At 45.8% G+C, this 26,258-nt stretch overlaps 1 pseudogene; it reads right to left on the bottom strand.

Moving 5' to 3' along the window:
- Positions 1 to 26,258, bottom strand: part of LOC141121994 (uncharacterized) — a 38,520-nt pseudogene that overhangs the window by 5,599 nt on the left and 6,663 nt on the right.

Genomic DNA, 26,258 nt, shown 5'->3' with positions numbered 1-26,258 from the left:
GGTTCAAAGGGCCTTTTAGTCAGACCCTGTAAAACCACCGACAAATCCTATTTGGGAAAGAATTTAAACAGCACTGGCCTGGCTTTGGCCAGCACCCTAAAGAACCTAATGATTAAAGCATCCTGAAAGAACAGTCTCTCTAAAAATACTGACAAAGCGGCCACCTGAACCTTCAAGGTACCGGCCGCCAAACCCTTCTCCATTCCATTCAGAATGCAGGACATGTGGTACAGGGTACCAGAGAAGAGTGTAGAACACCGCAGGACTTGGGATGCAGGAGAAGGGTGCAGGACACAGGACATAGGGTGTAGGGGAAGGGTACAGTGTGCAGAATGCAGGACAGGGTGCAGGGGAAGGGTGCAGAACATGTGGTCTGGGGTGCAGAACATGTGGCACAGGAAAAGGGTGCAGAATACAGGACATGGAGTGCAAGGGAAGGGCACATTGTGCAAAATGCAGGACATGAGGTGCAGGGTGCAGAACATAGGACATGGCGTAGAGGGTACTGGAGAAGGTTGCAGGTAACTGCAGGACATGGAATGCAGGAAAAGGGTGCAGTGTGCAGGACATGGGGTGCAGGGGAACGGTGCAGTGTGCAGAATGCAGGACATGGGGATCAGGGTGCAGAACGTAGAACATGGGGTAGAGGGTACTGGAGAAGGTTGCAGGTAACCGCAGGACATGGGATGCAGTGTGCAGGACATGGGGTGCAGGGGAAGGGTGCAGTTTTCTGAATGCAGGACATGGGGAGCAAGGTGCAGAACGTAGAACACGGGGTGCAAGGTGCGGGACATGTGGTGCAGAATGCAGGACATGGGGTATAGGGTACCCGAGAAGGGTAAAGGTCACTACAGGACATGGGATGCAGGAGGAGGGTGCAGAACACAGGGCATGGGGTGGTATTAAGTAGAACATGGGGTGCAGGAGAAGGGTACAGTGTGCAGAATGCAGGACATGGGGTGCAGGGTGCTGAACATAGAACATGAGGTAGAGGGTACTGGAGAAGGTTGCAGGTAACCGCAGGACATGGGATGCAGTGTGCAGGACATGGGGTGCAAGGTGCAGCACAAGTGGTGTAGAATGCAGGACATGGGGTAAAGGGTAACAGAGAAGGGTGTAGGTCACCGCAGGACATGGGATGCAGGAGAAGGGTGCACAACGCAGGGCATGGGGTGCAGGGAAATGGTACAGTGTGCAGAATGCAGGACATGGGGTGCAAAGTGCAGGAGAAAAGTGCAGGACATGGGGTGCAGGGGAAGGGTGCAGTTTGCAGAATGCAGGACATGGGGAGCAAGGTGCAGAATGTAGAACATGGGGTGCAAGGTGCAGGACATGTGGTGCAAACGCAGGACATGGGGTACAGGGTACCCGAGAAGGGTAAAGATCACTACAGGACATGGGATGCAGGAGAAGGGTGCAGAACGCAGGGCATGGGGTGGTATTAGGTAGAACATGGGGTGCAAGGTATAGGAGAAGGGTGCAGGACATGTGGTGCAGGGTGCCAGGGAAGGGGGTAGGTCACTGCAGGACATGGGATGCAGGAGAAGGGTGCAGAATGCCAGACATGGGGTGCAGGGTGCCCAAAAAAGAACATGGGGTGCAAGGTGCAGGATAAGTGGTGCAGAATGCAGGGCATGGGGTACAAGGTAACAGAGAAGGGTGTAGGTCACCGCAGGACATGGGATGCAGGTGGAGGGTGCACAGCGCAGGGCATGGGGTTCAGGGAAATGGTAAAGTGTGCAGAATGCAGGACATAGATTGCAATGTGCAGGAGAAAGGTGTAGGACATGTGGTGCAGGGTTCAAAATGTAGAACATGGGGTACAGGGTACCGCAGAAGGGTTTCAGGTCACCGCAGGGGTGCAGGAGAGTGGTGCAGAATGCAGGACATGGGGAGCAGGGTGCCAAACGTAGAACATGGGTGCAAGGTGCAGGACATGTGGTGCAGGACATGGGGTACAGAGTCAGAGAAGGGTGTAGGTCACCGCAGGCCATGGGATGCAGGAGAAGGGTGCAGAATGCAGGACATGGGGAGCAAGGTGCAGAAGAAGGGTGAAGGGCATGTGGTGCAGAATGCAGGACATGGGGTGCAGGGTACCGGAGAAGGGTGCAGATCACTGCAGGATATGGGTTACAGGAGAAGGATGCAGAATGCAGAATGCAGGACATGGAGTGCAGGTGAAGGGAGGGTGCAGAATGGAGCACATGGGGTACAGGGTACCAGAATAGGGTGCAGGTCACCTCAGGACCTTCAGGATGCAGGACAAGTGTGCAGAACGCAGGACATGGGGTGCAGGAGAAGGGTGCAGAACGCAGGACAGTAATCCAATTCCCCCTCCCCTGTGTCCTCCTGCATGTCCTGTACATCTCCCCCAGCAGTGTGTGAGAGCAGAGTGGATGGAGAGGACATCTTGTGTACATAAAGCAGCATGTCCCTCCCTGGCTGGTTTCTTAGCTGGCTGCTTTGCAGGCTTGTCCTGGTTACTCCTGTAAGGACTCTGTAGACCTGTTTTCTCAGCACCTTGTGGGGATCTTTGTGGCAGTGCTGAGGTGGCTCCATGTTGGAGATTCGGTCCCGCTCCTTCCTCTCTGTTCTGCCGGAGGGCTCTGCAGGGACACAGGCAGCTGTGGGTGGAAGCAGGAGCCCATGGTGACAGTAATGCGGCTGCGGAAAGGAGAAAGATCGGCATCTCCTCCTCCCCTCACCCTCCCGCCTGGCTCCACTCCGAGCCACATTCCTGTCTGAATAATGTGTCCGGGTTTCAGGAAGAAACATTATTCAGACCAACAGTGAGAATGGGCTGACAAGAGCCCAGGGGCCAGGACGACTTTTCTAGTCACCATGGTGACCTGGGATTTGTTGAGCCCTGACTTATGGTGACCATAGAGACATGGAAATTCAGCTGGTTCAGCAGGGATCGGTCACATTTCCATCCATGTGTGGTCACTGCCGGATAAAAGTCACTCGATCAGCGGCTGCAGCCAATAGCTTCATCACTGATCTGTGTATTCTGAGAGCGGAGGAGCGCCCCCCATTGTCAGAATACAATAGTGCAGCGGGGAGGATTCCCCCATCCCCCTCCAATGTAGAGTTGCCACCTCATCCCTTTAAACCCGAACACATATGAATTACACAGGTTCTGAGGCTAATTAAATGCAGATAAGGCACCACGGGAGTTTAATTACCACCTTAATCAGCCACAGAACCTGTGTAATTCATATGTGTTCAGGTTTAAAGGGATGAGGTGGCAACCATACTCCAATGTGTGGATGGGGGAATTGGTTCAGTTTTTTCCTCTCATCCCGCTGGCTGAACGATAAAACTGAACCATGTATGACCAGCTTTGGAAGCAAGAAATATTAATCATCAACTGATCCCCCTGAAGGGGTTAATCTACATATTACCTCCTCTGCCGCCAGATCCAGCAACGTCTCCTCTCTACCGCCTTCTAAATGGAATGTCCTTTATCCTCTCTGTATCTGACATCACTTCCTGTCTGCATCTGACATCACTTCCTATATTCCATAGAGACTTCCTGTCTGTATTCTATAGAGACTTTCTGTCTGGGTAGAAGTGAGATCACCACCTTGTGGAGCTCAGAGGAACTGCAGCCCTGAGAAACGTCTGGTAGTGTGAACACGGCCTTGTGCTGTGTGTATGTACTGTATATCCTTATAGATGGGGTCATCTCCACTCCCACCAAGGGGGATAGAAATATATTACTGCTGGGGGGAGACATTTTGGCACCTTTGATTTTGCAGTAAAATTGATGGCAGATTTAGTCATGTAGAACATCTGTTATATGGATACAAAGAACCCCAGCCGAGAGTAAAGGGTGGAAATGGCTCCTGATCCCCAGATTTGGGCAATTATGTCACCAATATAAATAGAATAAAACCCGCGCTATGTGTAACAACTCAAATACCTACAAAAATAACTTATACCGGACTGCTGCTGTAACAAAGGTAAGTATTCCCTTTATCAACTAGAAGAGCATTATGTGTCACAGCGCTGTCCTATTGTGTGTGCACATAAATCATCACAAATACACTAAAATATGTGGAGACATTCATATATAAAGTGCTAGGGGCTCAAATAATATTCTCTGCAGATCTACTGCTTCCCCTTTACACCTACTTCATTGATCTTATGGTGTTTATTAGTAATATAAGTAAACTGATCCATAAAGTGCTTTGTGCTCAAGATGCTGTTCCCTGCAGATCCACTGCTGCCACTTTGCACCTACTTCTTTAATCTTATAATATTTGTTGCTATATTCAATAAACTAAAAATCTGCACAAGTTCATGTTCTCTGCAAGTCCACTGCTTCCACTTTGCAACTACTTCAACAAACTTATTTTGCTTAAAAAAAAAAGTCCACCAATCAATGAAAAGTTGATAAGGTGTAAAGTTCTCGGTGCTCCAAACTGTGGCAGCTGTAGTGTAGCCACGCCTTCTTCCACCTCTTACACACGTGATGGTGAGGGCGCCCCCTTAGTAGTGATTTTTATTGATTTGTGGAATTTTTTCAGAAAAATAAGCGTGTTGAAGTCGATGCAAAGTGGAAGCAGTGGACTTGCAGAGAACACTATATTGAGCACAAAATATTCTATGATTACATGAATTTGCACAGATTTTTACTTTATTTAATAAAGCAACAAACCAAGTGTAGTGATGTAGTTGCCGCTAGTAACAAACAATCCACCAATTCACCCCGCTGCCAGACTTCATACATCACTTCCAGAGACAATGAATGTAACCGGGTGACCCCGCCCCCCTCTGACGCCACGGGGAAGCTATGGGGAAGCCCCCGTGGTGCCAGAGGGGGGCGGGGTCACCCAGTTATGTCACCAGGTTTCCCCGCCCTCAGTTATACAAGAACTGTCAAAGAGAAAACGCATCACTCGGTGGGAGCCTCCCATGGAGGCGGATCGGTTGCGGCTTTTTTTTTTCTTTTTTGGTTTGTCGGGCGGCGTGAACTTACATCGTGGGACATTTTTATTTTATTTTTTTGTTAATAAAGGACTTGTCCCAAGCTGTCTCTTTTCTTTTTTACCATTTTGACACTTTTTTTTATGAAATAGTAGGGGTACATAGCATATACCCCATTACAAATTCACACGGGGGGGGAGGCCGGGATCTGGGGGTCCCCTTGTTAAAGGGGGCTTCCAGATTCCGATAAGCCCCCCGCCTGCATACCCCCACAACCACCGGGCAAGGGTTGTGGGGATGAGGCCCTTGTCCCCATCAACATGTTGAGGGCATGTGGCCTGGTACGGTTCAGGAGGGGGGGCGCTCTCTCGTCCCCCCCTTTTTTTCCAGCGGCCTGCCAGGTTGCATGCTTGGATAAGGGTCTGGTATGGATTTATGGAGGACCCCTACGACATTTTTTTTTATTTTGGCACAGGGTTCCCCTTAAAATCCAAGCCAGACCTGAAGAGTCTGGTATGGATTGTGGGGGGGGGGCCCTATGTCATTTTTTTTTAATTTGGTGCAGGGTTCCCCTTAATTTCCATACCAGACCTGAAAGGCCTGGTATGGATTTTACATAGATTTTACATAGACCCCCACGCAATTTTTTTAAAAATTTTGGTTCAGGGTTCCCCTTAATATTCATACCAGACCCAAAGGGCCTGGTAATGGACTGGGGGGAACCCATGCTCTTTTTTTTCAATGACTTTTATCTATATTGCTGAGACCTGACAATTCATTACAGCCGCGATCAGTTTTAAATGACCATTTTTCCTTTAGAAATGTCATTTTGCTGCAGGGACTGTAGCAGCCACTTTACAGGCATACTACAGACACCCCCCCAGGCACAATATTTAAATGAATATTTCATTTTTATTGTTTCACTTTAAGCATTATTAAAATCACTGCTTTCGTAAAAACGTTCTTTTTTTTAAAAAAAGTTTGCATTGATACATGTCCCCTAGGGCAGGACCCGGGTTCCCAAACACTTTTTTTTGACAATAACTTGAATCTAAGCCTTTAAAATTTGCACTTTCATGTTAGTGTCCCATAGACTTTAACAGTGTACCGGTGGCTTTCGAATTTGCCGCATATTGAAACCACTGAACCTGATAGCCCACGCTTCTTCAGAGTGTGGGTCTCAAATAGCCAAACCATTAAATTTAGCGTTTGTAAAGTAGGATGGAATACCGGACCTTGCGAGAGAAGGTCTGGCCGTGGCGGTAGGGTCCATGGGTCCCCTACTGCCATGGATGCAGGCAGAATAGGAGGGAATGCATAAATCAGTGAGAACCGATTCCACGGGAATAGCAAGGCATCTGTTCCACATGCTAGCGGATCCTTTGTTCTTGACACCCTGGATACAGTTGTTGATTTCTTTGTTGAACCTGGACGCAAACAGATCTACGTCTGGGATGCCCCATCTTTGACATATTGATAGGAAGATATCAGGGTGGAGGAACCATTCTCCCGGGAACAACTGCTGGCGACTCAAGTAGTTCACCTGCCAATTTTTTATTCCTAGAATGAAGACTGCCAATAGGCAAAGTACATTGTTTTCTGCCCAAGATAACATATGATTCACCTTTCTCTGGGCCGCACAACTTCTTGCGCCCCCTTGGTGATTAATATAGGCCATTTCTGTGACATTGTCGGATTGAATCCTGGCAGGACAATTCCGTAAACTGAACGTTCAGGTCCTCGGGACCAAGTGCTCTGCCTGAATTTCTAGAATGTTAATGGGCAAGGCCCTTTCTGATCTGGGCCACTTCTCTTGGACAGTTGCCTCTTCCAGTACTGCTCCCCAACCCAAAAAAGGTTGGCATATGTTGTTAACATTTCCCAGGTCACTGAAGGAAGGATTTTCCCCTTTGCAGATTTTTGGTTATCAGCCATAAACTGAGGCTCCGGCACACCCAGCCTACAGCACCTGGTATTTCCAGGCAGTCTCACATCCAGGCACTAACCAGGCCTGACTGCTTAGCCTCCAAGATCCGCCGAGATCGGGCGCTTCCAGGGTGATGTGGCCGTAGGCTTTGGAGTCAGGTACATTGGGATCTAGAGCTTGAACCCTTTGTTTCAAGCCGATAGGATACTGTTTTGCAGCAGTATCGAATGAAACTGAGCATAAGGAACAGCCTCGAATGAAGCCACCATCTTTCCCAGTAACCTCATGCAAAGCTGAATAGAAGAATTCATCTTGCTTAGACAACCTGAATCAGTTCCTTTATGGCACTGATCTTTGCCTGGGACAAGAATCCCCTTTTTTGGGCATATCTATGATCAGACCCAAGTATTTAGCCTTCTTCATGGTTTCTTCTAGGTTGAGAATCCTACCTAGATATTCCAGGTAGTTGAATGTGGTGACCATACTTTGGTCTAAGCGGGCTACTGACTGGTCTATCAAGAACAGATCGTCTAGGTAAACCATAATCATTATACCTTGGGCCCTTAATCTGGCTAAAAGAGGGGCCAGAACCTTTGTAAACACTCAAGGTGCAGTAGCTAGACTGAAAAGCAGAGCTACACATTGAACATGAAGAATTTCCATCTTGAAAAGTAGATATTAATAGTGAGCAAGGAAATAGGCATATGGAAGTATGCATCTTTGATGTCGATTGACACCAGAAGTTCTCTTCCTTGTAGGATGGAGATAACTGATTGGATTGACTCCATGCGAAAAAAGAGTGGTTATATTCAGGAATTGAATTTAGATTTCTGAGATCCAGAATATCCATTCAGATTTGGTACCTTGAAAAAGAGGTTTGAACCAAACCCCAAGCTCTGCTCTTACATGGGGACCACCATGATAATTTTTTGCCAAAAGATGGTCCAATGCTTGAGAGAAAGACTTCTTTTACTCTGGATCCTTAGGAACGTTTGATCTTAGAAAACAGGAACTCTTATTACTCCAGTTTGTACCTTGGAGCTATTGAAGAAGTCCCCCATTCGTCTCAACACTCTTCCTGCCAGATACTTGAGAATTGCAGAAGAATTTCACCTATTCAAGCGAGCGGGGGCTCCTCCTCATAAGGAGGCTTCAGTATCTTGTAGGTTTCCTCCCTGAGACCTCTTTTGTCCCTGGAGTGAACTCTGAGGATTACCTTTTGAACCTGAGGGCGGAAGCTGTCGTGACTGCCTGGAGGCTGATGCCTCTGGCACAGGAGAAGGAGCTTTAAAAAGAAAATACATTTACTCCTTTTCTTAAATGGCAAAAGGGGTACTTTTTCCACTAGAATTTCTTTGGATGTATTATCCAAAACATCCCCAAATAGCTGTTTCATCGCAAAAAGGAAGACTAGCCAGGAGCTTCTTGCATGGCGCTTAGCGAAGGGTGCAAGGCCTGAAGGATAGAATCTCTCATAGCAACTATTGCAAACATAAAGCTACCAGATCCTGGGCCTGCTGAGCAGGATAACCTTAAACACCTGTTTAAATGGGTCTCTTAATGATTAACTAATTACTGTGAGTGCAGGCTGAGACACTCTACCAGAGAAAAAAGTATTTTTTTTTTTTAATAGGAATTCAAGCTTTTTATCCGTTGGATCCCTAAGCATTTGAGCACTGTCTGCCGGACAAGTCAAACTCTTATTCACAGAGGATAAAGCAGTGTTAATTGCTGGTATACCCTACTTAATGAATTTTCTCCACCATAGGATAAAGTGTGAAAACTTTTTAGGAGGGAATAAAATTCTTATCTGGGTGGTCCACTCAGATACAAAAAAACTTTTCCGGCAGTGAATGGACAGGAAAAGGCATACACAGCTTGAGGAGGCTTTAGCGAACCCAAACACTCAGTTAAGGGTACATAAATGTGGAGCGGACCATTCAGCTGATTCTCCCACATTTGACACCTCAGAAGAGGAGTCATCAGCCTCACCACATTCCCCTGAGGGAATTCATCTTCTCCTGCCCCTAGTTCCTCAGTTTGAGGGTCCTGGGCAATGGAAGAGAACCTGTCGCATTTAATCCCTCACTGGGATGCAATTAAAGCCGCTAACTTTTTTTTTTTTTTTTCAATCCTATCCTGGCTGAGGAAAAAAACTCTTCAGTAATACAGACAGGGGCTGCAGTGTTGGAAACATTTGCAAACATTTCATGGCCCCGATGCTCACTCTGACAAGCCACCCCTTCTCAGGGGAGGATGCCATTTGTATAGATGAGTAGGCTTTCCAGAGCTTGAGGGAGACCATTTTAGATCTTTTTGGGGGGTGTTTCTGACCCTAGCCCGATGCACAAAGCAGAGGTACTACCAGAAGAAATCGCATCCACTGCTTGAGCAATAGTCCAGCCACTGCTGCTGCTATTAGTGCTCAGCCTGATGCAAATAGTAAATGTGTTAAATAGAAAATGCCTGTGTCACCAACCTCTTTCATGCTCCTCTTTGCTCTTGTGTTCCTTTCGACAATTTTGCAGCCAGCACAAATGGAGTTTTTTCTTTTTTTAAAACACTCCCGCATTGGAGGACGCCAATGCCGCACTAAGCCCCACCCCCTCCATCGCACCCCCCCCTTTCTCTTTCAAAAAAGAGTTTGCCTGTGCGAGCATGGGCCTCCGATTCGACGGGATTGGCTTTAGTGTGAGGGAGAGATGGTGTGGAGGAGACCTGAAAGCCTCCGCCGTGTAGGGGCTGTGAAAGAAAACGGCATCGCCGATAGTTTTTTTTTAACTCTCCCTTAATGCTCAGCCTCGTTAAGAGGGGGAGAGTTTAGCCCAGGTGGGGGGTGTCTGGTGGTAGCAAAACCCCCCAAACGTACCAGAGGTCTGCCTCCTAGCCGGAGGAAAAAAGCCCGCTGCTTCTGTGACACAGCGTGATCTCTGAGGAAAGCACGAGAAGGTATGTGCTCCATATAGGTGACACTTAGGCATGACAACATTTACTTTTTTTAAGGAGACATTTCATAAGAAAATTTTAAAATTACTTAGAAAAACTCCACTTACCTTTCCCACCACAGGGTTTTCTGTGGTAAAACCAACAGACTCAATCTTCACCCTTCACGGTGGGTTCCGTTAACAAACCTTCAGGACCCGGGGACCCTCAGGGAACCCACAATCCTGGACTTGTAATAGCACCCCACCAGTAAAATTTATGGCTTAAAATACCAAAGTGCTGGATCCCGGGGTCCAGCTCTCTAACAAGAGAAGCGTTTACAAGCAAAGACCTTGTTTCTTCGGACACGAGGCCCAGGTACCATTCAATTTGGCCCAAAAAAAAGACACTTTAAATGGATCCGGCTGCATAGTTAGCCCCAGCTAGGATTGCTCCAGTGGAGCTTAGCACAGCACATCCTCACTCGTGACCAACACCTTAGACACTGGCGAAAAAACTGAGGTACTCCCAGTAGTGGGAGGAGTTATATAGGGAGTGGACTTTTTGTCTTAGGGCGTGCCAGTGTCCATCACCTGAAGGTGGCCTATAACCCACATAGTAACTACTATGGCTCTGTGTCCCGTGATGTACGATAAGAAATTTGGTTGACAAACATTCATCCAGCATTAAACATTCTGACACTATTTTAACACAGTGACTTCCTATGATCACCAGCTCCATCTAGTGGACACAATGGTATATTTTTCCTGAAATATCTTAGTAAAAAAAATTGCACAATACTGCATTATGGCCACTATATGGAACCAAGAAAATCTGTGTAGGAAATAAAATATGGCCAAACCTCATCACAGCTGGGTGAACGTTGGTCACATTTGTTCAACTAATTTATTTAAAAAATAGACCTCTAAGTGTTTGTGAAATCTTACACCACGAAATGTACTCAGCCAATGAAAGGTAATGACTCCATTTTTATTTTTCTACTGCTAATGGCCAACACGGTTTCTTACATGATGAAGATCAGCCATGGAGTATATCTGAGGTGTATATCAGGGTGTGCTTCTTCCCCACATGAGAGCTGTGATGTCCAGCAACATCCATATAGAAGACATTTCCCGCACTCAAGGCACTAATACACCTCGAGGGTTATGTGGGATCCCTGATGTACAGGAAGACAGGACTTCAGTGAGGAACATTTCCCCCACTCGGGACAGGAAAGTGGCTTCTTCCGGTGTGAGATCTCTGATGTCTGTTTAAACTGGAATTGATTGAAAAACATTTCCCGCACTCAAGACAGGAATATGGCTTCTCCCCCGTGTGAGATCTCAGATGTGTGAAAAGATTGGACTTCACTGAAAAACATTTCCCGCACTCAGGACAGGAAAATGGCTTTTCCCCCTTGTGCAATCTCTGATGTATTTTAAGAGTGGACTGCTGTGAAAAACATTTCCCGCACTCAGGACAGGAATACGGCTTCTCCCCCGTGTGAGATCTCTGATGTGTGTAAAGATTGGTCTTCACTGTAAAACATTTCCCGCACTCAGGACAGGAAAATGGCTTCTCCCCCTTGTGCAATCTCTGATGTATTTTAAGAGTGGACTGCTGCGAAAAACATTTCCCGCACTCAGGACAGGAATACGGCTTCTCCCCCGTATGAGATCTCTGATGCGTGTAAAGATTGGACTTCACTGAAAAACATTTTCCACACTCATGACAGGAATACGGCTTCTTCCCTGTGTGAGATCTCTGATGCGTGTAAAGAGTAGACATATCTGAAAAACATTTCCTGCACTCAGGACAGGAAAATGGCTTCTCCCCCGTGTGAGATCTCTGATGTGTGTAAAGAGTGGACTTCTGTGAAAAACATTTCCCACACTCAGGACAGGAATACGGCTTCTCCCCTGTGTGAGATCTCTGATGTGTGTAAAGAGTGGACTTCTGTGAAAAACATTTGCCGCACTCAGGACAGGAATATGGCTTCTCCCCTGTGTGAGATCTTTTATGCACAATAAGTTCAGATTTAGAACGGAAACACTTCCCGCACTCAGTACAGGAACAGCTCTTCTCTGTTGGAAGGACGGCACCGTCCCGCACAGTCCAAGGTTCCTCAGGATAAGAGGAGTACGATGGTCCATCTACACTGTGTGGTGCTGGATGGACATTTGAGGTAGTCGGGTTTTCTCCTGGACTATACTGTGTGATGTCCTCATCTTCTACTTTACAGTCTGGAGACAAAGTGAGACAATCCTCTGAGGTTTTCCTCATCTCCCTTCCATCTACTAAAATAGAAATAAAAAGATTATTACTAGATATGAGCAGATTGGTTCCCCTAAACCAGGACTCCGCCCACATCAGGCAGCTTAGTCTCTGAGGATCTTACAATTCCCCCCTCAAGGTAACTAGTAAATGGGTCCTCTGATCTCCTACCAGTTCATTTCTTTATTCATGGACTTTAGTCAGAGAGTGAGGAAACAACGAGACTGTCTTTTATAGGAGTGACAGTGATGAGTGGATTATAGGACGAGTGTCCCCACCCCCTCTATCTCTCATTGCCATCTTCCCAACACAAGAAGTCCTGCACTTCCTTATTTAGTCCATGATTTAGTCATGAATAACAGCGGGGCTGAGCCCCACCAGAGGTCAGAGAGTGAAGATGGGGGGAGAACAACCAAGATGAAGACTGGACTGATCCTGAAGACCACCATCATTGGGTTATTGACTCCTCCCTCATTATCACTTTCTGTTTAAGGTTCCAAAGTTTAACAATGTTATTACATTATTATAAACATGTAAAAGTCTGTGCTCCAATCAAATCATCAGACATAAAATGTCCAGCTGGTAAAAAATGGGTGTAACAAAAAACAATACATATGATGTGTATATATAGCAGTGGGTAGAGGGGAGAGAGCAGAAGTCAGGACTATGTAATGTACAACATATTGTATAAGATACAACAGATAGGACTATAAAGTATTACATAGAAAAAAGTTGGCATTTGCACCAACCTCAGTGTAGATCCACTGAACTGATAAATACCTAAAACATGGGGGGGAACTTTAAAAATAATAATTTGAAGGAAATGGCTGTAATAAGTCCATATAGTCCATAATATAGCAGGCAGCCCAATGAAGATGAGAAGCAACTCTTGGGATGGCTGAGGAAAAAGCACAGAGGCGCCACTCTAAGTGCAGTATATTGTTTTAACACGTTTTTATCTCCCCTGAGATTGATGGAGTCAAAATAACTAGATGTTGGGTAAATGTTTGTATTATACTGCTGTAAAACACATCCTCTGTGTGCATGAATGTTCATTTCTTTTTTTGTAGATGCCATTATTCATTCCTTTTCCCTTCCCCCTCCCCCATTGTATGCTAGTATAATCCCCCCCCCCTTTTTTCTACATATTGCAATTTTCCTATATTGTCTAAATAATTTCCAGATATTGTTCCACACCAGTGTGTGCATGAGAACATAAATATATGCGCAACGTGCGTATGTCTTAAACGCACACGCATTTACATATACACCCATTCTCCCAAACCATGGAGTGGCTACAGCAATTAGAACTGGCCAAATATGCGACTTTGGATGAATTATACACATTATTTCCTCCAGATTTATTTAAAAACCGATTCACCATCCCCCCCAACACATTTTCAAAAACTGTTGTACATTTTTTAGGAAGCTCGAACAGATTATTATTTCGGCCAATCACCAATGGTGGGACAAGTTCTTTTTAGAACAGTATATATCCCACTCCATGTTCCCTCGAGGCCTAAGGGTTCTTAAAATATGTCCCTTCTTTTCACCAGAATTACCAACCGAATGGTCACAAGTTTTAGAATTCTGCACTCAGAAATGGATGCGAATCATTATTAAGCAACGGGAACAAAGGTATTTGGATCTAACACAACAACTAAAGACCAATATATCCCACCTTAGTACACTTCTATCACATTTTCCTTCCACATAGTTTAACACTCTGAAACCACACACTAAAAAAAGATGAAGATTCATTGATTGAAATGAATTTGGGTAAAATGAGGAGAGACCTGGATGATTTTAACCTAGGAAGGGTATTTAACTGGAAAAAAGGATTCCGCCAACCACATCGGAATCCCCCACTACACCCTTGCCCCCTACTCATGCCCCTCATGGAATGGACCCCTGGGCATATGGACCAGAGGCTGGGCCCTGTCGGCGGGCCAGCAATCCCCACCCATTGTCCAGGTTTTACCCACAATAACCCACCCAACGTTTGGCATCGTCCTCTCACCCCCAAACGCCAACAAGATCATATCAGAAAAGATACATTTTTTTTTTTTTTTTTTTTTGTTTTTTTTGTTTTTTTTTTTTTTTTCTTCTTTTCTTTTGCCACTTCAGTTAACTTAATATGGAGACAGCTTTCAGTTTGGTACTCATGTGTGTCTCTTACCTAGTCACATCATTGTGGCCTTGCAAACTTTCCTTCTTTTGCATTGTGCATTCCATATTTAAAGCGTTTGTAAAGGTGTTTTTTTTTTTTTTTTAAAATAACAAACATGTTATACTTACCTTCACTGTGCAGCTCGTTCTGCACAGAGTGGCCCCGAACCTCGTCTTCTGGGGTCCCTCGGCGGCTGTTTCAGCTCCTCCCCGCAAGCATTCACCACCTTAATGCGAGCTCCCTCGCACGGTGGTGAGTGCTTGCGGGCGCGCTCCCGTGATACAGCCGGCGGCTATAGCCGCTCGCTGTATCACTCGGCCCCGCCCCCCGGCGCGCCGCGTCATCGGATGTGATTGACAGCAGCGCGAGCCAATGGCTGCGCTGCTTTCAATCCATCCACTGCAGCCAATCAGCGGCCAGGGTGAGCGGAGGAACAGATGTCGGGAACGCGAAGCTGACTTTCGAGGCGTCAGGTAAGTAAAACGGGGGGCCTGGGGGCGGCGGTTCTGTCAGAAGTTTTTTCACCTTAATGCATAGAATGCATTAAGGTGAAAAAATTTTTACCTTTACAACCCCTTTAAATAATTACAGTAATACAAATGTGTAACTTATAAGACACCCAGTTTGTGCATCGAGGCCAACCGGCCGCATAATCTCTTATTATTATCATACGTGCTTGTATATTATTACTGTTCTGTCTAATACACCATTCCCCCCCCCCCCCAATCCCCCCCCCCCTATCGGGCCCACGTAATACCGAGGTACGCCCTATATTTAACTACTGTTCTTTTTCGTTGTTCTTTCTTGGTTTCGGAACCCCAAGCCACGCCCAGCACGACACCTCTATCCGGGTGGAGAGAGGGTTGCTCTCGGCACTAAGATAGCACTGGTAAAGAGCACGGCATTGCTTGGGCCCACAAGTTCCATAATTTCACAAATGTGTTATAGTTGCCTGATCTAGTATAGAATGTCCTTTCGCTCCATACTGTAGCGTTAATGGTTTCAATCCAGGCTTCAGGGGTTGGGGGTGTCCTCGATTGCCAGGATTGTGCTATTAGCTTTCTAGCTTGGAACAAACATCTTGCTATCGCTAAATCTGTATTCCTACCCCTCGGCCCGTTGTTCACATAGCCCAACACACAGGTCTTGGGATCAGGTTCTAGGTTAACTCTGAAGGTGGTGTTGATTTTCTTTAGAATCTCGGACCAGTATCTAACTAATTTTGGGCACCTCCAGACCATGTGAATTAGATCACCTGTTCCTCTGCATCTAGGGCACTCATCGTTGGCTCTGTGACCAAGCATGAATAACTTTTTTGGTGTATGATACGACCTATGCAGCAACATCAGGTGGGAGGCTTTTTGTGAGGGAGAGACCGACACCTCCGATCCAAATTCAAGAATCCTTCTCCACTGTTCGTCCGTTATCTCCCCCACATCGGCCTCCCACTTGTCCCTTCCCCCTGTTGGACCTGCCTGCGTATTTATTCTCTTTGTAAGCTGGGTATATATCATTGAAATCAAGCCCTTAGTGGTCTCTGACTTAACTATTGTTTGCAATAACGGGATCCCACACCATACTAGGGGTTGTCTATTAAACTGTTTGCTCAATGCATGCCTAATCTGTAGATAGCTATAGAATACTTGGCTTGGTAATCCATACTCGTGTCTCAATTCCTCGAAAGATTTCAGAGTGTCCCCTTCGTATAGTTGAATCAGTCGATTTATCCCACACCTTTCCCACATCTTATTCTTGTCGACGGTTAGTAATTCATGCAGTCGCTTATTGTTCCACATTGGCGAGAGTTCTGAAATCCCTTTGTACCCCATTATTCTCTTGGTTGCCTGCCAGACCCTAGTGATCATTTTAAATGTGGGAATCTCCCCTTGTAGTGAATCTGCCTCCAGTGCTCCCACTAGTGAGCTGTGTGGGTTCCCCTGCAGAGTAATTTTGACATTGTTGCTTCCACCTCCCTCGGAGTCGCATCCCCCTAGTTGTTGTAGCTGGGCTGCCAAGAAATAGATAAACGGTTGGGGAACCCCCAGACCCCCCTCTGTGGCAGGGCGCTGCAGTTTTTGTAGGCCAATCCTGGCCTGACCTTTCTTCCATATTAACTCCCTGAAGAGGGATTGAATTTTTTGGAACCACTTCACCCCGATCCAAACCGGGGAGTTGTGGAGTAGGTATAACAACTGCGGCATCCATACCATTTTTATCAAGTTGACTCTACCCGCCACAGACAGAGGGAGTCTACTCCAGGTGTCACATTTTCTCTTAAATTTTGATAAGAGGGGGACCAGGTTGTCTTTAATAAACGCACTGGGGTCCTTAGACAGGACAACACCAAGGTACTTCATCTTCCCCGTAACCTTCAGTTGGGGCAAACACGTCGAAATAGGATTGGCCGATGAGTCAACCGGCAGGAGCGATGATTTCTCCCAATTAATGGCTAGTCCGGAGAACTTTCCGAAGTCCTCCACTAGATACATCGCTTTCTCCAATGAGGTAGTCGTGTCCCCCAAGAAAAATAGGACATCGTCCGCGAAAAGCGCTATTTTCTCTTCCCCCCCTTTTCGCTGAAATCCCTGTATTTCGGGCGATGATCTCACTGCTCCCGCCAATGGCTCCATGGCCAGGACGAACAGTAAAGGAGATAGGGGGCACCCCTGCCTTGTCCCTCTTTCAAGGGGAAAATTTTCCGAATATTCGCCGTTTATCTTGAGCCTTGCCCTTGGGTGGTTATATAGGATTTTTAACCAGCTGATGAATACGGGGCCAAATCCAAACCTCTCTAGCACCCTCCATAGATATTCCCACTCCAGGCTGTCAAAAGCCTTGGCAGTGTCCAAAGACAGTATAGCTCTGGATCCTTCATTTTCTGTTGGTACCTGGAGGTTCAAATAGGCCCTTCTGATATTTGTGCTAGTGGACCGGCCGGGGATAAATCCCGATTGGTCCAGGTGCACAAGTTTTGTAATACACTTATTTAATCTGGATGCCAGCACCCTTGCAATGATCTTAACATCTGTGCATAACAATGATATCGGTCTGTACGAGGAGACTTCCAGTTGGTCTTTGCCCTCCTTTGGTATAACTATTATGTCAGCCTCCAACATTGATGGGGGCAACTTTCCGTCCTTGACCGTTTGCTCCAGCACTTTTAGAAGCTCCGGAAGCAGGACCTCCCCATATCGCCTATAGATCTCCAATGGCAGCCCGTCCGGGCCCGGAGATTTCTGGCCTGACAACTCCGATACTGCCTTTTGCAGCTCCTCCAGGGTCAGAGGGGACTCCATCTCATCCCTATCCCTCTCCGAGAGTACGGGCAGGTTCACCCTTTCCAAGAACCCATCCATCTCGCTCTGATTCCAACCCCGACGTGACCTATACAGGTCTCTGTAGAATGTAGAGAAGGCCTCTAGGACCTCGGCGGGATCGGATGTAATCTTTCCAGCCGATGTCTTAATTGAGGAGATGGCCGGTGAGGATAGGTTGGACTTAATTAAGAGGGCAAGCGTCCGACCTACTTTCTCCCCTTCGCCGAAGTAATTTTGTTTCTGAAAAAGTCTCTTGTTCTCTACTCTTCTATTAATTACTTCTTTGTATTCTTGTTGTTTATTAAGCCAAATCTCCTGTTTTTCCGGGGTTGGGTCTAGTACATATTGTGCTTCTGATTCCATGGCTTCCCTCCTAGCCCTCACCTCCCATTCCCTTGACGTTTTCTTTGCTATAACAACCTGCTGATGTAATAATCCCCTAAGGTATGCTTTTAAGGTGTCCCATATTACCCCTGCTGGTGCTGTACCTGAATTAAATGTTATAAACTCTTTTAGTTTGGAGGCTACTTCTGCTGGGCTACGTATCAGGTCCAACCATAGTGGGTTTAATGTCCACCTTTTTTGGCTAGATCTAGTGTTTAGATTTAGGGTCAAAGTCAGGGGTGAGTGGTCTGATATTCCCCTTGGTCCATACTCTACGTTTCCTGTTATTCGCAAAGCTTCGCTATTACCCACTGCCATATCTATACGCGAAAAAGTGGAGTGTGAGCCTGAGTAACAAGAGTACTGCCGGGTGTTAGGATTATAAGATCTCCACAGGTCACACCATCCAATCTCTTCGAGGAGTTGACCTAGGCGCCCCTCTGAAATCCCTCCCGCCCGTAGGGCGGGCGGGAACCGGTCCATTTTGTTATCCAGAACTGCGTTAAAGTCCCCTACCACTATTATAGGAGTATCCACCCTACTATCTATAAATTCCAACAGATCCAAGATAATCTCTGTTCTAAACGGAGGAGGGATATAGATATTTGCTATCACCATAGGTTTGTTCTCCACAACGCAGCTCAGGAAGACATAACGTCCCAAAGTGTCTATCTTGGCTTCCCTGCAGAAAAATAAAATACCTCTCTTAACCAGAATACTCACCCCTCTTGAGTAAGAGGTATGGACTGAGTGGTACTGTTCTTGGAATCTATTACTCTGAATTTGTAATTTAGTTTCATTAGTAAGGTGAGTTTCCTGCAAGCAAGCCAATTCAACACCATAAGCTTCCATCACCGAGAACACCGCTGCCTTTTTGGCAGGGTCACCCATACCCCTGATGTTCCATGAGCCTATTTTTAGGGTTTTAGTAGGCATCTAGCAAAGTTAGAAAAAAAAAAAAAAAAAAAACGAAAAAAACAACAACAACAAAGAAGAAAAAGAAAAAAGGAAAAGGCAATTCACTCGTGCGTTTGTGTCTACAAGTCTTGACGTCATCTCTGTGATTGTAACAAACAAGAAAGTGAAAAGGGGGAGGGGGGAGGGGTCCCCGCGTCCAGGGACCACCCCCCCCGCCCCTTGTATTGTTTAACTGCAAAAGCAAACGCCATGTGCGAATGTGCTTTATTTTTATCAGCCCCCTCCTCCTAAGTGCATGTACCTTTCGTTCGCCCCATTGTCTAACCCTGTAACTCACTGTGAGCCCCCCCCCCCAACCTTAACAAAATATACCCCCTTTCTCCCCGCCCTTGTATGTGACCCCCTCTCCTGCCTAACTAGGCTAGCCCTAGGGGCTTTACTTGTGACCTTTTCCTTCCCTCCCATCCATTCAAGAAAAAACTCCCGGCTCGTGCACTGAGCAAATACTTTGTGACACACTTCCAAACTCCTCCCCCCTCCCCCCCCCTCCACAACCCTATTACCAAGCTTCATGGCACCACCTTGCAGACCCCTCCCCCCTTCCCCCCCCTCCCACAGCCCAGTTCCAAGACATCAAAACAATACTTAAAACATACATAACTAGTGCAACCGCATCCCTCATCCGTGCTTCCGTCTGTTGCACCCCTCCCCCCCCTTCCCCCATGCCATCCACTTTTGTGCTCCAAAAAGCAAAAAAAGAGAAAAAAAAAAAAAAAGAAAAAAAGGAACCCCTAACCAGCCTTATTCAACCCATAGCTCTACAGGTCCATTTTATTATCTTCGAACCATTTTGTTGCCCCTGTCACTGTATCAAAAAAATGGGTAGCCCCCAGGGCAGTAACACGCAGGCGTGCCGGGTACAGCAGGGCATATTCGATCTTATAATTCCGTAGGTTACGCTTGATGTCCCTAAATTCGGCCCTTCGTTTCTGAAGATCGGGAGAGTAGTCGGGAAAAAATAGGATTTTAGCACCATTGTGCAGAATCTCCCCCATCTCTCTGGCCCTGCGCATCAAGATAGCCTTGTCTTTATAATTAAAGAATTTCATGATTATTGGCCTAGGATACCCCCCTGACGATGGAGCTTTAGTTGGCACTCTGTGGGCTCTTTCAATAGAGAATAGATGAGAAAAAGATTCCGTTCCAAATATTCCCCTAAGCCACTTTTCCAAGAACTCTTCGGGGTGAGGGCCCTCACACCTCTCCGGTAAGCCCACCACCCTCACGTTGTTCCTGCGAGACCTATTTTCCATTTCCTCCATTTTGGTTTTATATAGGCCCATCTGCGTTTTCATTGCTTTGAGCTCTAGCTTTATTGGGGCTAAATCGTCCTCCACCTGGCTCAACCTCTCTTCCAGTGTGCTTGTTCTAGCAATAGTCCTTTGCAGGTCTTGATTTACTGTTATTAGCTCTTCCTTTAGTCCCTTCAGTTGGTCGCACAGGTCGCTTAGGGAGGCCTTGCAGGAGTTAACGGCGCACAGAACATCTTTCAGTGTGGGCTCGACTGTTACTGGTGCGTTTTGCTCAGCGACATTGTTGGTTGCTGTCCCCGAGGACTCACCCACCGAGCTTTTGCTGCTTGCAGTTTTTGCGGTATGCATTACAGCCGGTCCTTTTCCTAGACTCTTCCTATCCCCGGGGCCCCCCACGCAAGGTTTCTCCTGCTGTTGCTGGGTGTTTTTAAGTGGCGAAGAGGTAGAGGGGTGCGCAAATTTTTCCAGTTTAGCCGCTGCTGCTGCTGCTACCTGGTTCCCCTTCTCTTTAGATGTGCGGGTTGTTTGGGAGCTGATATTCTCCTGCTGCTGCGACTCCTCACCCTTTTTTCTGGTCATAGTTTATTATGTAGGCCAGGGGGTTATATAAGAAGATTTGATTGACCGACAAGTTTACCTTGCCTTCCGTATGATCGCAGTCCCGATGGTGTCCTTATATTTAATTACTATTGGGGTTATCACTCGACCTAATACAATAAATATTTCAATGCTGTTTGGGGTTTCACTTTATTGCCATAGAGCCGCGTGCACCTTGTTTGTATAACTCCACAGACCAGTGGGATCCTCTCTCCCTCACAGGGGGCAAGCCACCATGTTACTGTATGTCCAGTCACCTGAATCTCCCCCTCACTACTTCAAACTACAGCAATTCGCCTCCTGAGGGGAGAGGACAGGCAATCTACTTCCTAAGCAGCAGAGGGGGGGGGGAGAAAAAAAACACAGCAAGAAATAAAAAAAGACAGAGGTTGTACCTTGATGCTGCCAGATTACCTGGGCAGCGCAGGGACTGACAGGCTCGGTTTCCACTGCTTCTCTCCACGGATGCCGGAGCCGTTGCCCCAGCAACCTCTCCTAGCACAGCGAGTGTCCCGCTCACCACTCCAAAGGGGGAGCCCCCGGCGTCTTCCTCCTCCAATCGTCCCGCTGTCCGAGCGGCAGCGCCGGTGTTCCGGCGTCCAGCGCGAGCACGGGCTAGATGAGAGGGAGCCAGATGAGAGGGAGCCAGGCGGCTGAGCAAGCGCCAGACCTTACGGGGGGACAAAGTGTGGCTATCCGGGCTGGATCCTTCAGGCTGGTTCAAGTGGTCATGGAGGCATTGGGCTGGGGGAGGATCTCACACGCTGCCTCTCACTCCAACATCCGGTCACCGCCCCAGAAAAGATACATTTAAGAACAAAAAAGACCTCTACCAACTTACACTACCCTCAGGGGCACGACAAATCAGACCAGCCATTTTCCCTCCGTCCACCACTCCACATCCACCTCTGGGGCCTCCCCCCACTTGTTAAAGGCCCACGACATCATACCCCCAGTCCATGCCACTTGTGTCTCTCTGACCACTGTTTCAGGTGGCAACCTTGTCCCTACAAGCTCTGGTCACTTAGACAGTCTGGTTCCACCTGCCATTCATATAGCAGATACTACTCCCACTATCAACTCCCATCCCTGTACAGTGTTGACTAATGATAGCATGGAGACGATGTCAAATTCAGGAATCACCATCTCCACACTTATCTCCTCTGGTCCTTTGGATTTTTTTAGTTCAGTCCCCCTTGCAATCCCGCAGTCAGCCAAACGGGCAAAAGAGAACTAGAAGAAGAGGAAAGCGAGGGGAAAAACGACGACTTAAGCCACAGGGCCAAGTCTCACAAACAGTAAAGATTTTTAATTTATCATCTCACATTCTTTCTGGTTTAGAAATCTCTATATTGCAACGAGGCCTCAATTTCGCTCCGTCCTCTCTACCCAATTCGTTCACACGATTGAAGGACCTGCACAGTTTTATATGCAATCTCACAATAAAACATTACTACAACGTTAAATCCCTTAAAGATACAGTATGTTCTTCCGATTCTCCAACTCATGATCCCACTACCATTCTAGAAGCCCCTCACCCAGTGGACCTGAACACATTGGAAGAACTGTATAATAAGGACAATGAGGGAGATGAGGATTTGGTAAATGCAAGCCCAAATCAGTTTTCAATGTGTTACATGCCAAAGGACCATGTCTCCAAAAGTTGTGTACTCAGACATCTAAAAACTTTGCAGACACATACTAGTCATTCAAATCATCCCAATCTCACTCACAACGAAAAAACAGCACTTACAGATCTTACCCAAAACCAGGATTTAGTCATTAAAACATCTGACAAGGGCGGTGGGATAGTTGTTCAAGATAGAAGTGACTACTTGATGGAAGCCCGCCGCCTATTGTCAGACACTACTACATACAAAAAACTCCGCTCTGATCCCCTACCTAGCTTCATTATCGAAGTGACCACACTTATCAAAAAGGCCAAGGAAGATGGTATAATCAGCAAACAAGAGTACGCTTTTTTCAATAGGATTTTTTTCTCAACACCATACTTTTACCATATACCCAAAATTCGTAAAAGTACAAATAACCCACCTGGTAGGCCTATAGTTGCAGCCATGGACAGCATAACCAGTCCAATCTCTCAATACATCGACCAGTTCCTCCAGCCCCTTGTGCAAAATCTCCCATCCTATATTATCTTCTCAAACAACTGGCCCATTACACTTGGGAACCCACTTACATGTGGGCATCCCTTGATGTAAACTCATTATACACTTCAATACCACATTCCATAGGTCTCAGAGCCACGGCAAGTTTTCTTTCCACAGATCCCCTACTCAATTCTGGACTCAATTCTGGACAGGCAGAATTCATTCATTCTGGAAGCTACAGAATTCTGCCTAACACATAACTACTTTGAAATTGATGGAGAGTTCTATCTACAGGTGATGGGCACAGCTATGGGGGCAAATTTTGCCCCCAGCTATGCAAACCTCACCATGGGACTCTGGGAAGCCAATTACTTCTGACTTAATAATCCATATATCTCCCATATCATTTTTTATGGGAGGTATATTGATGACATCATTGTCATCTGGGATGGCCCAGAGTCCCTGTTCCTCAAATTCTTACAACACTGCAATACCAACACATATAGTTTATTTTTCACTTCCAAACACGATTCCCAACAACTATCATTTTTAGACTTGGCACTGTACCACAATGAGGGCAAAATATTATCCATAAATGACACTAAGCCCACAGCTGGTAACTCTTTTTTACACCACCATAGTTGCCATCACCCTAGGTGGATTAATAATATTCCCAAGAGCCAGGTCTGCCGCCTTCACAGGAACTGCACTAGGGAAGCTGACTATATAGAACAAGGGTCCTACCATAAAGAAAGAAAGAAATGGAATGGATATTGAGTAAACATTGGTCCACCCTACTAGAGGATCCTCAGTTGCAATCTACCATCCCAGCCAAACCTAAATTTTCATATAGGAAAGCCAGGAACATCAAAAATCTTATAGCCCCTAGTAAGTACAAATCCCACCCTGTTGCCTTCGACACGAACTCTGTGCCTTATCCCTCTAGTTGTACCAGTGCTGCAAGGCACTGTGTTTGATATGTAAACATGTTAACCATGGCCAAAAAGAATTCATGGCCAAAAGCTAAAACGTACCAGATCTCCAGCTTTTTTAACTGCTCCACAGAGTTTGTCGTCTTTTGCCTCATTTGCCCGTGTGGCCTGCACTATGTAAGGGAGGACCAATACGGGCACTCAGGACGAGGTTTGGGGAACATCGCCATTTTGTAGAGGGTGGCGATGACGAGCACAGTGTGCCCTGACATTTTTTTAAAACATCATGGGAAATCTTCTGCAGGCCTCAGAGGTTTGGGTCATAGAGTCTGTCCCTGGTACGTTCCCACTGGCAGAGCTCTTCAAATGCCTCTGCCAGAGGGAGACTTATTGGATATATACCTTGGACTCTCTCATGTCCGGAGGCCTCAACGAGGAAATAGAGGTCAACAATTTGATTTGATGAGTCCCCTCTGTCCTCCCCCCCCCCCCCAAAACCCCCTCTTTTAAACATAACATGCATAGGTGTGTACATGTATGTGTGTAGATATGCATGCAGATGCAGAAACCGACTTCCCTTCTTTTCCCATCATTCCGATCCCCCCCTCTCCCCCCCCCCCCCCATCTCCTTTTTTCTTCCACCCTTCCTTCTTCTTTTCTTTTTCTCCTCTCTCACTTTCTCCCCACAAGTGTGATTATAAGTAGTACCTGTGTCGGCCCTTACACGTACACATTGTTTGATCCTGCACACCTCTAGTGCGACCTCTTATTGGCATAATCATATAAGTGAAATCATAGAGTGGTATTGTATGCATATACATATGTATGTATATAGAAGTAGATGTATATACCTATATAGATATTAACTATGTCTAAATAATTTATCCATTCAGGATCCCTTTCTCCCCCCGCCTCCCAGTCCATACATCTTATCCCGGACCCTTAAGGTCTCCAACCACAAAAGTAAGTACACATAGATATAATCAGTTTATAGTCGCACCACCCCATCATAAAAATGTTACCTGGTTTGTTGTAATCTATCCTGAACAAGCGTACAAACAGAAACCATTATTGGAGAAAAAATAGTTTTTTGATCACGGGCAGATCAACTTAATAATAGCACCACATCCCTTAATTAGTTAAATATAGGAGGAGGAATTGGGATTTTTGAGGTGCAAATTGATTTGAAAATAGTATCAACTATAATGTATAAGATTTTTTTTTTTTTTTAGAAAACAAAAATAAAAAAATCATTAAAACACAACAATTGGCAAGTACAGATCAACAAGATTTTTTGGATACAGCACTATGAGATGGAATTCCCAACATGTTTCACCCATGTACTGGGCTTCTTCAGGGGATGCTGTCCAACTAGGCGGTACAAGCCTTCTTGGTCTCTTGAAATAATGGTCAAATCACTAGAAGGTCACAGGTGTCTATCTGCATCCGGAGAACTATACGCTAAAGGTGACTATAGGGGGCATTCAAGAAATGAAAAAACAAAGTTCTGCAGTGGATTCAATACCAAGGGACAAATGCTGTCAAAAACCGCCAATACTTAATAATAAGACTGGCTTATGTGGCACTGGTTCCAGCAGCTGCTGGAACCCAGGGAGACACACATGCTGTCACTAAATTCCAGTCTTATTAAGTATTGGCCGTTTTTGACAGCATTCGTCCCTTGGTATTGAGTCCACTGCAGAACTTTGTTTTTTCGGTCCTTGAGTGCCCCCTATGATCACCTCTAGTATATGGTTCTCCGGATGCAGATAGTGATTTGTGACCTTCTAGTGGTTCCACCATTATTTCAAGAGACCAAGAAGGCTTGTATCCCTAGTTGGACAGCATCCCCTGAAGAAGCCCGATACATGGGTGAAACATGTTGGGAATTCCATCTCATAGTGCTGTATCCATAAAATCTTGTTGATCTGTACTTGCCAATTGCTGTGTTTTAATAAAAAAAAATATTTTTGTTTTCTAAAATAACAAAAAATCTCATACATTATAGTTGATACTATTTTCAAATTAATTTGCACCTCAAAAATCCAAATCCCGCCTCCTATATAGGAATTATTGTTTGCTATTCATTATTGTTTTCTATCCATTATTATTTTTATTATTTTCATATTTTTTTCTATTTTTAATTTCATTTTTATTCTGGAAATTGTCACCAAACCCTGACTATATATACACACTATTTCTCACCTGCTTATGGATACATTTTGATATTATCTCAATCGCAATATATTTCCCATTATTCTTCATGCTTGTATATACGTATGAGTGTAATTCTTTGAGCCATACCATGTTGTTCTATAGTGTTGTTCTTGGAAATGTTTGCCAATGCCTGTTTTTTTGCTCAATTTTCAAACGTTCACCAATTTTTAAATGCGCATCCAATTTTAAATGTCCATCGATGACTATTTTTATTAATCCCTTTATTGATCTTTTTATATAT

The sequence above is a fragment of the Aquarana catesbeiana genome, unplaced genomic scaffold (assembly GCF_042186555.1).
Source record: "Aquarana catesbeiana isolate 2022-GZ unplaced genomic scaffold, ASM4218655v1 unanchor236, whole genome shotgun sequence".
Lineage (NCBI taxonomy): Eukaryota > Metazoa > Chordata > Amphibia > Anura > Ranidae > Aquarana > Aquarana catesbeiana.
Note: the sequence above shows the minus strand (reverse complement) of the source record. Positions and strands in the feature narration are given on the sequence as shown.